The following is a 13,013-nucleotide window of genomic DNA, read 5'->3' as shown; positions in this document are numbered from 1 at the left end:
AGCATGTAAATATTCAATTAAAAACCCCGATGCACGCTTCAGATACTGAGCTTCGACTAGCCCGATTGTTGTGCTCGTAATCTCTGCTAACGATTGTTGGTATTTATAGCGTTATCTACTTCGAGTTCTACCATTAAAACTTATGATTTGTAATTAAAAGCCACCTCTGCCTTCAAAACTGTCAATATCGATCAAATATATTTACTGTGATACTGTTGATAAAACATGCTCTTTGTCCATGTACTTACCCCCTTTGGGATTTTGGATAAAAAGGAGACTATACAAATGAATCCTTCGAATTTAACTAAATTCTATATAATTTATGCAGCTGAAGATTGCTCTACATTTTAAATTGATGTAATGTTTGCATTGCTCAATTATCCTTGATGATTATTTTGATTATAATCACCCCATTTTGAATTATATAGATAATAACATACTAAATACTAGTGCCTTTAACTTAAGTACCATATTCATCTGAATATATGTTATATACATTATATATAGATATATATATATATATATGTGTGGTGTGTGTGTGTGTGTGTGTGTGTGTGTGTCTGTCTGTATCTGTATATATTAGATATAGATATATATATATATATATATATATATATATATTATATATATATATATAAACATGATAAGAGATTAGCAAAAGTTGCTTCAGCACATACCGAAATTTAGAAATAGCAGTCAAAATCTACTAATCTTCTCTCTACAAAATATCTCCACTGAGAGTTATTTTGTAGTAGAAGAATTGGTAGTTTTTGACTGTTATTTCTAAATTTTGATATATGATGAAGCAACTTTTGCTAATCCCTTAATTATGTTTATAAGTATAAAAAAAACATTTTGTATAAGTTTTTTACCGATAATGGTTTTTCCATTACCAACGACTTGGTAAAATTGTTAATTTTTACCCTATATCTATAATAAATAAATAAATAAATAAATAAATATGAATTGTTATGATCTGTTGGACGATAACTGACGAGTAATTAGCAACATCATATACGTGAAGTTTTCGTTGTGTGTCTATTTAAATTTTTGGAACATATTATTTAATGTAACACTACACACTTTTAACTTTTTAACAATTCATTTACATATAATTATATATATATATATATATATATATATACTTACTTGGAAATGGATGTGTGACGTTCAATTAAATAGCAATATAAATAATATGTGTGTTTGTATATATATGCGTGTAGTGTGTGTGTACGTGTATAAATATATAGATATATATATATATATATGTGTGTGTGTGTGTGTGTGTGTGTGTGTGTGCATATACATACGTGCATACATACGCATGTATATGGGTACAGGACGTCACCAACAGTAAACAACATACCCGTATGTGCATACATATATATATATATATATATATATATATATATATATAATATATATAAATAATAAATAAGTGGTGCTCCAGCTTGGCCACAGTCAAATGAATGAATGAAACAAGTAAAAGAATAAAAGAATATATATATATATATGATGGGCTTTCACACAGTTTTTGTCTACCAAATTCAGTCACAAGGAGTTGGTCGACTCGTGGCCATAGCAGGGAGACATTTTCCCATGGTGCCGGGTAGTGAAACTGAACTTGAAATCACATGGTACCAAACCGAGATTCTTAAATACAGAATCATGTCTGTGCCTATAATCACTATGAATGAACCACGATAAAATCATTTTGACGAAGCTTCTCAGAAAGTTTTGAGTTTATAATGCATATAATTCCGCTGAGGAATCGAGATTTATTGCATTGTCTGTTTATCTGAGTATTTTATTCATTCTTTCTACAATTTTAATAGTGGCAAAAGAGTACAGCAAATTAAGGAAGTGTTGAGAGTTTGAACAATTGACAAACATTTGATAGCTTCCATATTTCTGCTTTAATCCTTTCAATCTTGGCAAATAGCAAGATGGCAGAACTCCAGCAACTCACAACTTTCTGTTCTGTTGGGGTGGGGGAATATTATATAATCTAGAGCTACATATAGGTGCAGACATGGCTGTGTGGTTATGGACTTCATTTAGAAAGTATGTGGTTTTAAGTTCAGTCCCATGTCACGGCACATCGAACAAATGTCTTCAAGGTCGAGTAATGGCATATAAGTGAATTTATGAACAACACATCGTATATATATAAAATATATATATATATTATATATATAATATATATATATATATATATATCTATAAATATATATATATATATATATATATATTACGGAGATGTACTCGCATAGCAAGTAATTTGATCTGAGATCGTGTGCTGAAACGAAAGCAATTGCAGCGTGGAAGGTGTTTATAAGCCATTTAAGAAACACACAAAAGCCGTTCGATTCACTTCAGCATTTAAGTTTAATTTGTCAAATTATTTTCGTCGCTAAAATCCGCGACTTGTTCACTGACAAAAATCCGTGCTGCATCTCCGAGATGCAGCACGGATTTTTGTCAGTGAACAGGTCGCGGATTTTAGCGACGAAAATATTTTGACAAATTAAACTTAAATGTTGAAGTGAATAGATGCAGCACGGATTTTTGTCAGTGAACAGGTCGCTGATTTTAGCGACGAAAATATTTTGACAAATTAAACTTAAATGTTGAAGTGAATCGAACGGCTTTTGTGTGTTTCTTAAATGGCTTATAAACACCTTCCACGCTGCAATTGTATATATCTATAGTATATATATATAATATAATAATATATATATATATATAATATATATATATATATATATATATATATATATATATATATATAATATATATATATATATATATATAGGGAGAATTCACACAAAAACAAAAGACGAAGACAGGGGTGTAGACAACAAACAGATGTATTAGTATAACGCTCGGGAAGTGAAAAAGCCTTTAATGTTTCGAGCCTACGCTCTTCCACAGAATGGAACACAGAAAGAAACAAGGAGAGAAAATAAAGAATGTGTAGTGGCTAGCGATCTATCATACATGTAGATAGATAGATAGATAGAGAGAGAGAGAGAGAGAGAGAGAGAGAGAGATTATGTAAGTATATAGGTATGCATGTATGTTTGTGTATGTGTGTATGTACGTATGTAAATATGTCGTCGTCGTGGCACTCTGTCGGTTATGACGACGAGGGTTCCACTTGATCCGATCAATGGAACAGCCTGCTCGTGAAATTAACGTGCATGCGGCTGAGCATTCCACAGACAAGTGTCACTTTAACATATTTCTCGGAGAGATTCAGCGTGACACAGAATGTGACAAGGCTGTCCCTTTGAAATACAGGTACAACTGAAACAGGAATAAAGAGTGGGAGAAAGTTGTGATGGAAGAGTACAGTAGGATTCGCCACCACCCACTGCCCGAGCCTCATGGAGTTTTAAGTGTTTTCGCCCAATAAGCACTCATTACGTCCAGTCTGAGAATGGAAACTGTGATCCTACGATCGCGAATTCGCTGCCCTATCCACTGGGCCATTGCACCACCACTATATGTAAGCTTAGAGAGAATGAACCAGTAGAAAGCGAATGAGTATTGATTTTCACGTGGGTGATTTGTAGGAGGCAATGCGTAAGTCGTGCAGGCCTGGTCAGCCATCAAACAAGCCACGGGAAAATACTCCTTTTAAATTATGATACAGTTATTGTTGACAACAAAATATGTACAACGTGTGGAAAAGTGTACCGTTCAGTTGGAGGATTAAAAAGACATGTCAAAGGACTTCATACAGTGGCACCGGTTCCTTCTACCAGTGAGCTCACCTGTGAATTAAGCAATCAAATGTGCAAATTTTTGACAAGGCTCAAGAGTCATATAAGGGCCTCTCATTGCATTCTCAATGGCTCATTTAAATTATTCTTTCTAACAATGGCTTTGCTCCTATACAAGCAAGCAGCCACTATGTATCTATGTATTTAATAGGCGTGGCTGTGTGGTAAGAAGCTTGCTTCCCAACCACATGGTTCCGGGTTTCATTCCCACTGCGTGGAACCTTGGGCAACTATCTTCTACTATAGCCTCGATCGGACTAAATCCTTGAGACTGGTAGACGGAAACTGAAAGAAGCCTGTCGTATTTATATACATGTATATATGTGTATGTCTATATATATGTGTGTGTGTATGTATTACGTATGTATGTATGTATGTTTGTATGTATGTATGTATTTGTGTGTCGTGTTTGTCTCCCACCATCGCTTGAAACTGATGTTAGGATGTTTACATCCCCATAACCTAGCGGTTCAGCAAAAGATAACGATAGAATAAGTACTAGGCTTACAAAAAATAAGTCTTAGCGTCAATGTGTTCGAATAAAGGTAGTGATCCAACATGGCCGCAGTCAAATTACTGAAACAAGTAAAAGAATATGTATATATGTATATATATATATAGCACCTTCATACGTTCGTAGTAATCATGAGATTTGAAAACGTACCTAACTGGCAGCTGACTTCTTGGCAACTGTAGTACCTCAACTACCAGTTAAATACATTTTGAAATTTGATGATTATTACTAACGTATGAAAGCGATAATTGAATTTTATGAACATTACAAAATATTTTTTTTAATGTTATAATTCCATAATAAAAACGTGAAAAAACCAGATCATGTTTTAACTTTATTCAACTGACATATACATAAATTCGTATACACACACGAATATATATATATATATATATATATATATATATACTCACGCGTACATACATATACATACACACACACACACACACATATATATTTATCCCTGTATTCTTTTATTTTTTTTATTATTTCAATCATTTCACTGTGGCCATGCTGAAGCATCGCTTTGAAGGATTTTAGCCGAAGAAATATACCACGGGGCATATTTTTTAAGTGGAGTACTTTTAAGCCTCGTACTTATTCACTCACTTTTTCCGACATATCAGGAAATTTAGAGGTGAACTTCGTAAGGCGCAGGAATGGCTGTGGGGTAAGACGTTTGCTCCCCAACCAAAAGGTTCAGGGTTCAGTCCCAATGCGTGGCACCTTGGGCAAGTGTCTTCTACTATAGCCTCGGGCCGACCAAAGCCATGTGTGTGGATTTGGTAGACGGAACCTGAAAGAAGACTGTCGCATAAATATATATGTGTGTATATGTTTGTGTGTCTGTGTTTGTGTTCCCACCATCGCTTGACAACCGATGTCGGTGTGTTTACGTCCCCCGTAACCTAGCGGTTCGGCAAAAGAGAACCGATAGAGTAAATACTAGACTTACAAAGAATAAGCCCTGGGGTCAACTTGCTCGATTAAAGGTGGTGCTCCAGCATGGCCGCAGTCACATACACACACACACACACACACACACACACACACGCGAACACAGACGTTTTTGTGTGTGTATTTCCTCTCCGCCACTTAACAACCGGCGTTTGTTTGTTTACATCCTAGTAACTTAGCAATTCGGCAAAAGAAAACGATAGGATAATTACAAGACTTTAAAGAAACATAAGTACTGTGGTCGATTTGCTCGTCCTAACTCTTCAAGGCTGCACTCCAGCATGACCGCAGTCCAATGACGGAAACAAGTCAAATATAAAAGATATATATTTAATTAGATTATCATAAAAAATATAGATCACACGTAATTACCTATAATGAAACAATAAGAGTTACGTCCCTTGAAAATAATGCCGAATTAATTTAAGGGATGTAACTCTAAAAGTTTATGTAATAGTTACGCCTGTGATTCGTGATTACGCTGACAAATTAACGCATTCGAAGAGTTTACTTGTTTTTAAATGTTTTCATGTGTTCATCAATATTTCTCTTTCTGTTTTTATATTCATCAATAATATCCAACGATATCAATAGAATGTCTAGCAGCGGGGATCAAATATGCGAATCAATATGTGTGTAATGGACAGCTAAGTAGTTCGCATCGCAAAAATTGTGCTTGTATGTTCGGTCCTACCGCACGATGCATGCATGTATCTTCTGCTATTGACTCAGGCTGAACAATTCACTGTAAGTGTTAGTTAGTAGTGAGAAAAATGTGTAGAAACATTTTTACGTACGTACGTACATACATACATACATACATACATACATACATACATACATACATACATACATACATACAAACATACTTACATGCATACATACATACGTACATGCATACATACATACATACATACATACATACATACATACATACATACATACATACATACATACATACATACATACGTGTGTGTGTGTTTATATATGTGAGTGTTTTTGTACGTATATATGTCTTTATGTATATCTATGTGTATGAGTGTAGACAGATAGACAGACAGACATATGTTCGTGTATGTATGTATGTATGTATGTATGTATGTATGTATGTATGTATGTATGTACATGTGTGTGTGTTCGTGCGTGCAACAAGCTTCATTCAGTTTCCATCTGCTAAATCCACAGACAAGTCTTTGGTCACCCCAGAGCTATAGTAGAAAACATTTGCCTGAAGTGCTGCACTGTGGGACTGAACTCAAGACCACATGGTTGAGATGCAAGCTTCTTACCCACTCATCTACCCCTGCACCTATCGTCAATTTTAAGTAATTCTGCAATTTAATATATTCTTCAAATATGACTACAGGTAAGTCACCAGGGTATTTGACGCTATCAATGCTCGCTCTCATAAGACAAAACAGATTGTCCATTTCTAAGAATGACAATTAACCAGCAACAGTTAGGTTTTCTGATGTTTGTTCATCCTTCCTACTGATAAAGATACTTCAGTATTTCACAACCTGCTGTTCACTTATTTCATACAAGCAATTTTTGCACAGCAAGTACAACGACCAAGAAACATAAAGCTATAAGCGTTTTTTTTAAGCCGCGCACTTTGCAAAATATTGCTGTAACATCGAGATTTGTTCTATAATACATGTAACGATTTTTAAAGGAGACAAAGGAATCATGTTACTCCTACTGAAATTCAAAGCTGACCTTAGTTTCGACAGTGCCGTTGGAAGGAAGTGTATTGTACACGCCGGACAACATGACTGCCCTTTTCTTCGACTTTTCCATAAAGTGTGAAGTCTAAGTTCATTTCGGGATCAAATAGTCAAAAGGCGAAGTTTGCACTACCTACTCAGAGAGATTTTTAAGATTTGGAATAATGGAAATTGTGATATCCAGCGGGCTGCAATGTAGTTTGAGGCTTATGTATCTCAAACATTCGAGTGTCTGTGACCCATCCAAATAACTTCAGCTTTGGCTCAGTATGGTGATGATCGTGCCGAAGATTTCAAGTATGAAGCTCAACAAATATGTATGAAGCTCAACAGATAAAATTTTGAATGCAGGCCTCATCGTCAAGGTGAAGGATATAAATGGCGAATAACTTCAAATATATGCTCTCTTTCATCACACTTAGGCTTAAATCTAGTGGGTTGTCCAGAAAGTTTGTACCAATTTTTAAAGGAAAGAAAAAGGTCAATAAATACTTGCCATTACATTTTTAATCAACTAAATATGAACCATTTTGTTGCACAATGCGTCTCCATCTTTCTTTTAACTTGAAAATACCCTCTTCCCAGAATTGAGGTGGTTTCATGGCAAAGAATTCATCAAGGTGTCTTTTTACGACATCCAAAGAATTGAAATTTTTACCATTAAGATTTTTCTGCAGAGACCTGAATAAGTGAAAATCCGAAGGAGCAATATCTGGTGAATATGGAGGGTGGGGTAACACATCCCAGCCGAGCTGCAGCAATTTTTGTCTGGTTCCCAAAGCATCAAGTGCCGAAAATGAACTTTCTTATCTTCCATTTTAAAGGGTTACAGAATTAACACAGGTTATAGGAACATAAACCTTCTTCCACAAAAAGATAACTTAAACAGTGCTCTAAATGTAGGTGTAGTCAAATCCTATTTTATGGACTCAACCATGCTCTAAAATAAGTCGAAAGGTAAGCTGCTATAAATCAGCAGGAACTTTCTGGACAAGCCAATATAATCTCGGTATAAAAGAAGGCATTATGTAATGTTGGCATATTATGTTATGCTTGTGCAGCATATGTCAGTGATAATGAACGGAAATTCCTACAGACCTATGGACAGTTCATTTTGTCATTTTGACAGTGTTTGGCAATAAAAAGCTAGAATTTATTTCTTGATTTTTATGGTAAAACAGGAAATATATCCCTCGTCATTCTGTTATTTGTTAAACTCCGTCAACATAAATGCATAGATACTTGAGATATTTTCACCAGACTCCTCTCTGGGAGCTATAGAGCATGTGCTACTTTCAAATATCTCTTGGACTTGTTTGCAACATTGTCAAGAATTCCAGAACCGGACAAATTCATGAGAAATAATAAATGATTGTTTGAGTAAAATGCACAATGGCTCGCCAGAGAACAAAGAGGTAGCTGGCTAAGACATTGCAGGACTTGCGTGTCAATATATTTTAAGTCAGAGACTAACTGACGTCCCTCACACTCTGTCAGCAATACCATAAGGAATAAAAGCTAACGAAACCTGTGCTTAATATAAATCGTCCTTCCGTTGGACCAAAGTTAAAGCCTTCAAAATGCACGATACCAGAATTTCGACTTGGGTCAAATATGACGTACTACTATAAATCTTTGTAAAAATACCCGCGTAAATGAGTCAGGACAGGGTGGGTTGTACTGGCATCAAGTTGTATAAGTTATAATTATCAAGTTAAGAAAAATAATGATATTTTGCAAATCTTGATCATATATATATATATATATATATATATATATATATACAGAAAGAATTCCATCGGCTGGTTTATATTTTGAAATGTATTAATCGAGAAGGGGTCTTACGTAAGGGATGTATTTCCAGGTAAATATTAAGCAATGATCTGAAACATTCGTCATAAAAGCTTTCAAAACATCATTATTTGGTTTGAATCCATTATGCATACATACAAACAAATGCACACACACACACGCACACACACACACACACACACATACGCGTGTGTGTGTGTATTGTAATTAAGGATGTCTAAGAGATACCACCATGCTAGATTTAGCAGCCAAAACTTGACTCTAAAGCCACAATAAATGCTCATACAGCACCAGGAGAGAAGACAAAGAGACAAAATAAAACTAACAAAAAAGAAAAAAGTATTGGATAATTCCAAATCCTGGATTTCTGACTCTGCATAAGAAATGTTTTGCCTTCATCAGTGGAATATACGCAAATGGAACATAAATACATACTTAAATACATACATACTACTCTTTTACTCTTTTACTTGTTTCAGTCATTTGACTGCGGCCATGCTGGAGCACCGCCTTTTTAGTCGAGCAACTCGACCCCGGGACTTATCAGGTCGCTAGTATGGTAATAAAAACCTCATAGGTAATAATTATTATTAAAATTATAATTAAGGGTATCTAAGAGATACCACCATGCTAGATATACCAGCCAAAACTTGACTCTGGCATGGAATCGGCGATTACAGTAGAGGCACGAAATAAATCAGTGGGCCTCTTACGTGCCATAAATGTTCCCAAGTAGATGGATCTGCGCTACGCTTTTTCCAGATTGTCTTAAACATGCTCTTGTGTCTCTCCTTTGACCGAGAACCAACTGCTAGTTCGCCAAAGAAGATGTGTTTGGAGAGTCTGGAGTCAGGGATGCGAACTACATTTCCACCGCAGATGGTATTTGCCTAGTAAAGTATACATATTTGACATATCAACTCTCTCGAACACTGTTTTATTGGGAAAACTTATCCTGCTACCTGATGTTTTGAATTTTTTGCAGAAGTCAGAAGTTGAAGTAGTTAAGCTTTTCGGCATGTCTGTGGTAAATTGTCCAGTGTTTCACAACCAAAATGTAGTATAGTCACCAGAACAGCTTTTTATATATCGAGTTTGACTTTTATAATCATACTAATCTTTTCTAAACCATGTGATGAGGAGTAAAAAGACAAAGCAGATTTTACTATCGTCGCATTCACTTCATCATCAAAGTTAAAACTCCTTGACAGTGTGCTTCGAAGAAGTAAATCTCTTTACAACTTAAAGAAGTTGATTGATGAAATAGGCTTAAATTAGACAGTGGTCTGGATGGATTCCCGGCAATTCTCCTAAAAATTACAAAGAAGCACTAACAAAACCACTATAGATCTTCCTCCAGCTTGTCTTTGCACGACGTAGATTTCCAAGGAAGTTGAAGAAAGGCATATGTCTTATCTATAAAGGAGAAAGTAGAACGAGTACTAAAAATTAAGGGCCTGTCTCTCTAACCTCACATGTCAGCAAAGTCATGGAATGATTTATCAGGAGGAAGCTGACCACGTTCCTAGAAGAAAATAACTTGCTCTCCGATACTCAAGATGGCCTCCGCTCTGGCTCATAATTTTTAGCATCCGTTCTGCTTTCTCCTTTATAGATAGGACATATGCCTTGGAAATCTACGACTTGCAAAGATACAGCAGTATTGTTAGTGCTTCTTTGAATTTGTTAGGAGAATTGCCGGGAATCCATCCAGCTCATTGGCTAATTTAAGCCCATTTCATCAATGGATAATATTACGTTAATTTCTAATCCGATATAATCGATAATTAGTACTGAGGTGTCGAACATCTCAGGCATATTTGCAAGTGTTCCAGCGGAGACGATGAAACACTTTTGTATTACACATTCACTATTTCACTTATCCTCACTTCAAACAGTGACTCTGTCTTGACTCAATCTTCGAACAGTGACCCTATCTTGACTCTGTACTGAAGCACACTCCTCTTCAAATCTATAAACGGCTTTAAGGTATGCCTTTACATTTTTGAGATCCTTGGATTCTTTTTCTTCCCTCTCCTTTACATGAGAATGTTGATTTCACTTTCAATCCCAAGCAGAACTCGTTTGAGATGGATTTCCTCACCATCCTTTTGTGGCCCATTTAAATGCTTTGAGATCTTTGTAGAATTTTCCTATTGCTGGGAATTAAGTTTTTCTGCCGGTCCAACTTACAGCCAATGTCATGCAGGATTGTCATGAAATGTTGTAGATTTGTCAATATCCAGTGTAGAAAGGCTAACTCACATTTTTTCCCAAGACGCTTTTCTGAATACCTTTTCAATTATCTTTATGAAATTTCATAGGTCGGATGCTTCAAACAGACTGCAGGCCTACAGTTTTCCTCATACCATACTTTGTAGTCTAAGAAAATCGTTGGTCTCACCATAACATTATGGATGAGTGCTGTACCTTTTGTTGGGTGAAACACTATTTGCTCCATGAAAATCATGTCTGTAACATCAAGAAGAGACTGCCTACTCTGCCTCTGCTCATGCACTGACAAACCTGAGAGAAGGCGCCCCCTGGCCATTCGACATTTTTACCTAGAAGTTACTTAGAAGTATGTGAAGGCTGTCATTTAGGTTGGTTTATACATCCTCCATCATTTTTTAGGCTCTCTTCAAATGAGTCCCCGTGACTTGGAGTGTCTGGTGGGCGATATGTAGAACATATTTTCATATTGATCTGCTTAACTATCAGTGTGTCACAAACTGAATTTGCGTGCGACAGCAAGACTGCAGACGTAGCGTCTTCCTGGATGTACATCGCAACTCCATGAATTGTTACTCTCCTATCAGGTTCGAATTACAACATACTACAGTATGTGCATTGCAGCATTTGCTGTGTCATTTGCTGTGTTTTCTTAGTGCCATGCCATGCATACGGCTTGGTAACATATAATTAAGTCACTCAGGAGTGTGTATATATATATATATATATATATATATATATTATATATCATGATATATTATATTTTATATATATATACACACACACATATATATATATACAGACACAAATATACATGTATGTATGTACATATATACGTATAGAAACACATATACACATGTATGTATACATGTATGTCCGTATATTCCTATGCCTCTGTATATATGTGTTGGCGGGGTGCCGTATGCTTTTAAATATATTAAAAGAAAGAGAGTAGCGGGAGTGGTTAAGACGTAAATTTTATTGCTAACATTTCTACGCTGTTAGCATTGCATCATTTCTGAAAGTAGCACAATCTAAGAATTTTGCGCTACGTGGATGGTGTTCACAACTATAAATGAATGTCAGGCCAAACCGCATCATCATGTTAGAGCAGAGAAATACCTCAACCATCGTCTCTGCGAAACTGCGATTATGTTCATTTCTACACTAGGCACAAGGCCCGAAATATTTAGATCGACCCCAGTACGTAACTGGTACTTAATCTATCAACGCCGAAAGGATGAAAGGTAAAGTCGACCTCGGCGGAATTTGAACTCAGAAATCTACGTTTATGTTGAAGCCTTAACCGGTTTTATTATTACACTACAAGAAGGCGGTGAGCTGGCAGAAACGCTAGCACGCCGGGCGAAATGCCTTGCGGTATTTCGTCTGCCGTTACGTTGTGAGTTCAAATTCCGCCGAGGTCGACTTTGCCTTTCATCCTTTCGGGGTCGATAAATTAAGTACCAGTTACGCTCTGGGGTCGATGTAATCGATTTAATACCTATGTCTGTCCTTGTTTGTCCCCTCTGTGTTTAGCCCCTTGTGGGTAATAAAGAAATAGGTATTTCGTCTGCCGCTACGTTCTGAGTTCAAATTCCGCCGAGGTCGACTTTGCCTTTCATCCTTTCGAGGTCGATTAAATAAGTACCTGTTACGCACTGGGGTCGATATGATCGACTTAATCCGTTTGTCTGTCCTTGTTTGTCCTCTCTATTTTTAGCCCCTTGTGGGTAGTAAAGAAATAGGTATTTCGTCTGCCGCTAAATTCTGAGTTCAAATTCCGCCGAAGTCGATTTTGCCTTTCATCCTTTCTGCACATCTAATCCACACTTCAGCGTTAAGACCAGACAAATACCACATCCACCAATACGGAATACATCAGTGAATTAGTAGTTATTAGACCAGTGAACTGTTTGTTCTGGCAATCTGCTCTTTGGGTTGCTGTTCGTTCCGCCAATCTGTTCTTTGAGTTCAGATCTT

This window comes from Octopus sinensis, linkage group LG10 (genome assembly GCF_006345805.1).
Source record: "Octopus sinensis linkage group LG10, ASM634580v1, whole genome shotgun sequence".
Classification (NCBI taxonomy): domain Eukaryota; kingdom Metazoa; phylum Mollusca; class Cephalopoda; order Octopoda; family Octopodidae; genus Octopus; species Octopus sinensis.
Note: the sequence above shows the minus strand (reverse complement) of the source record.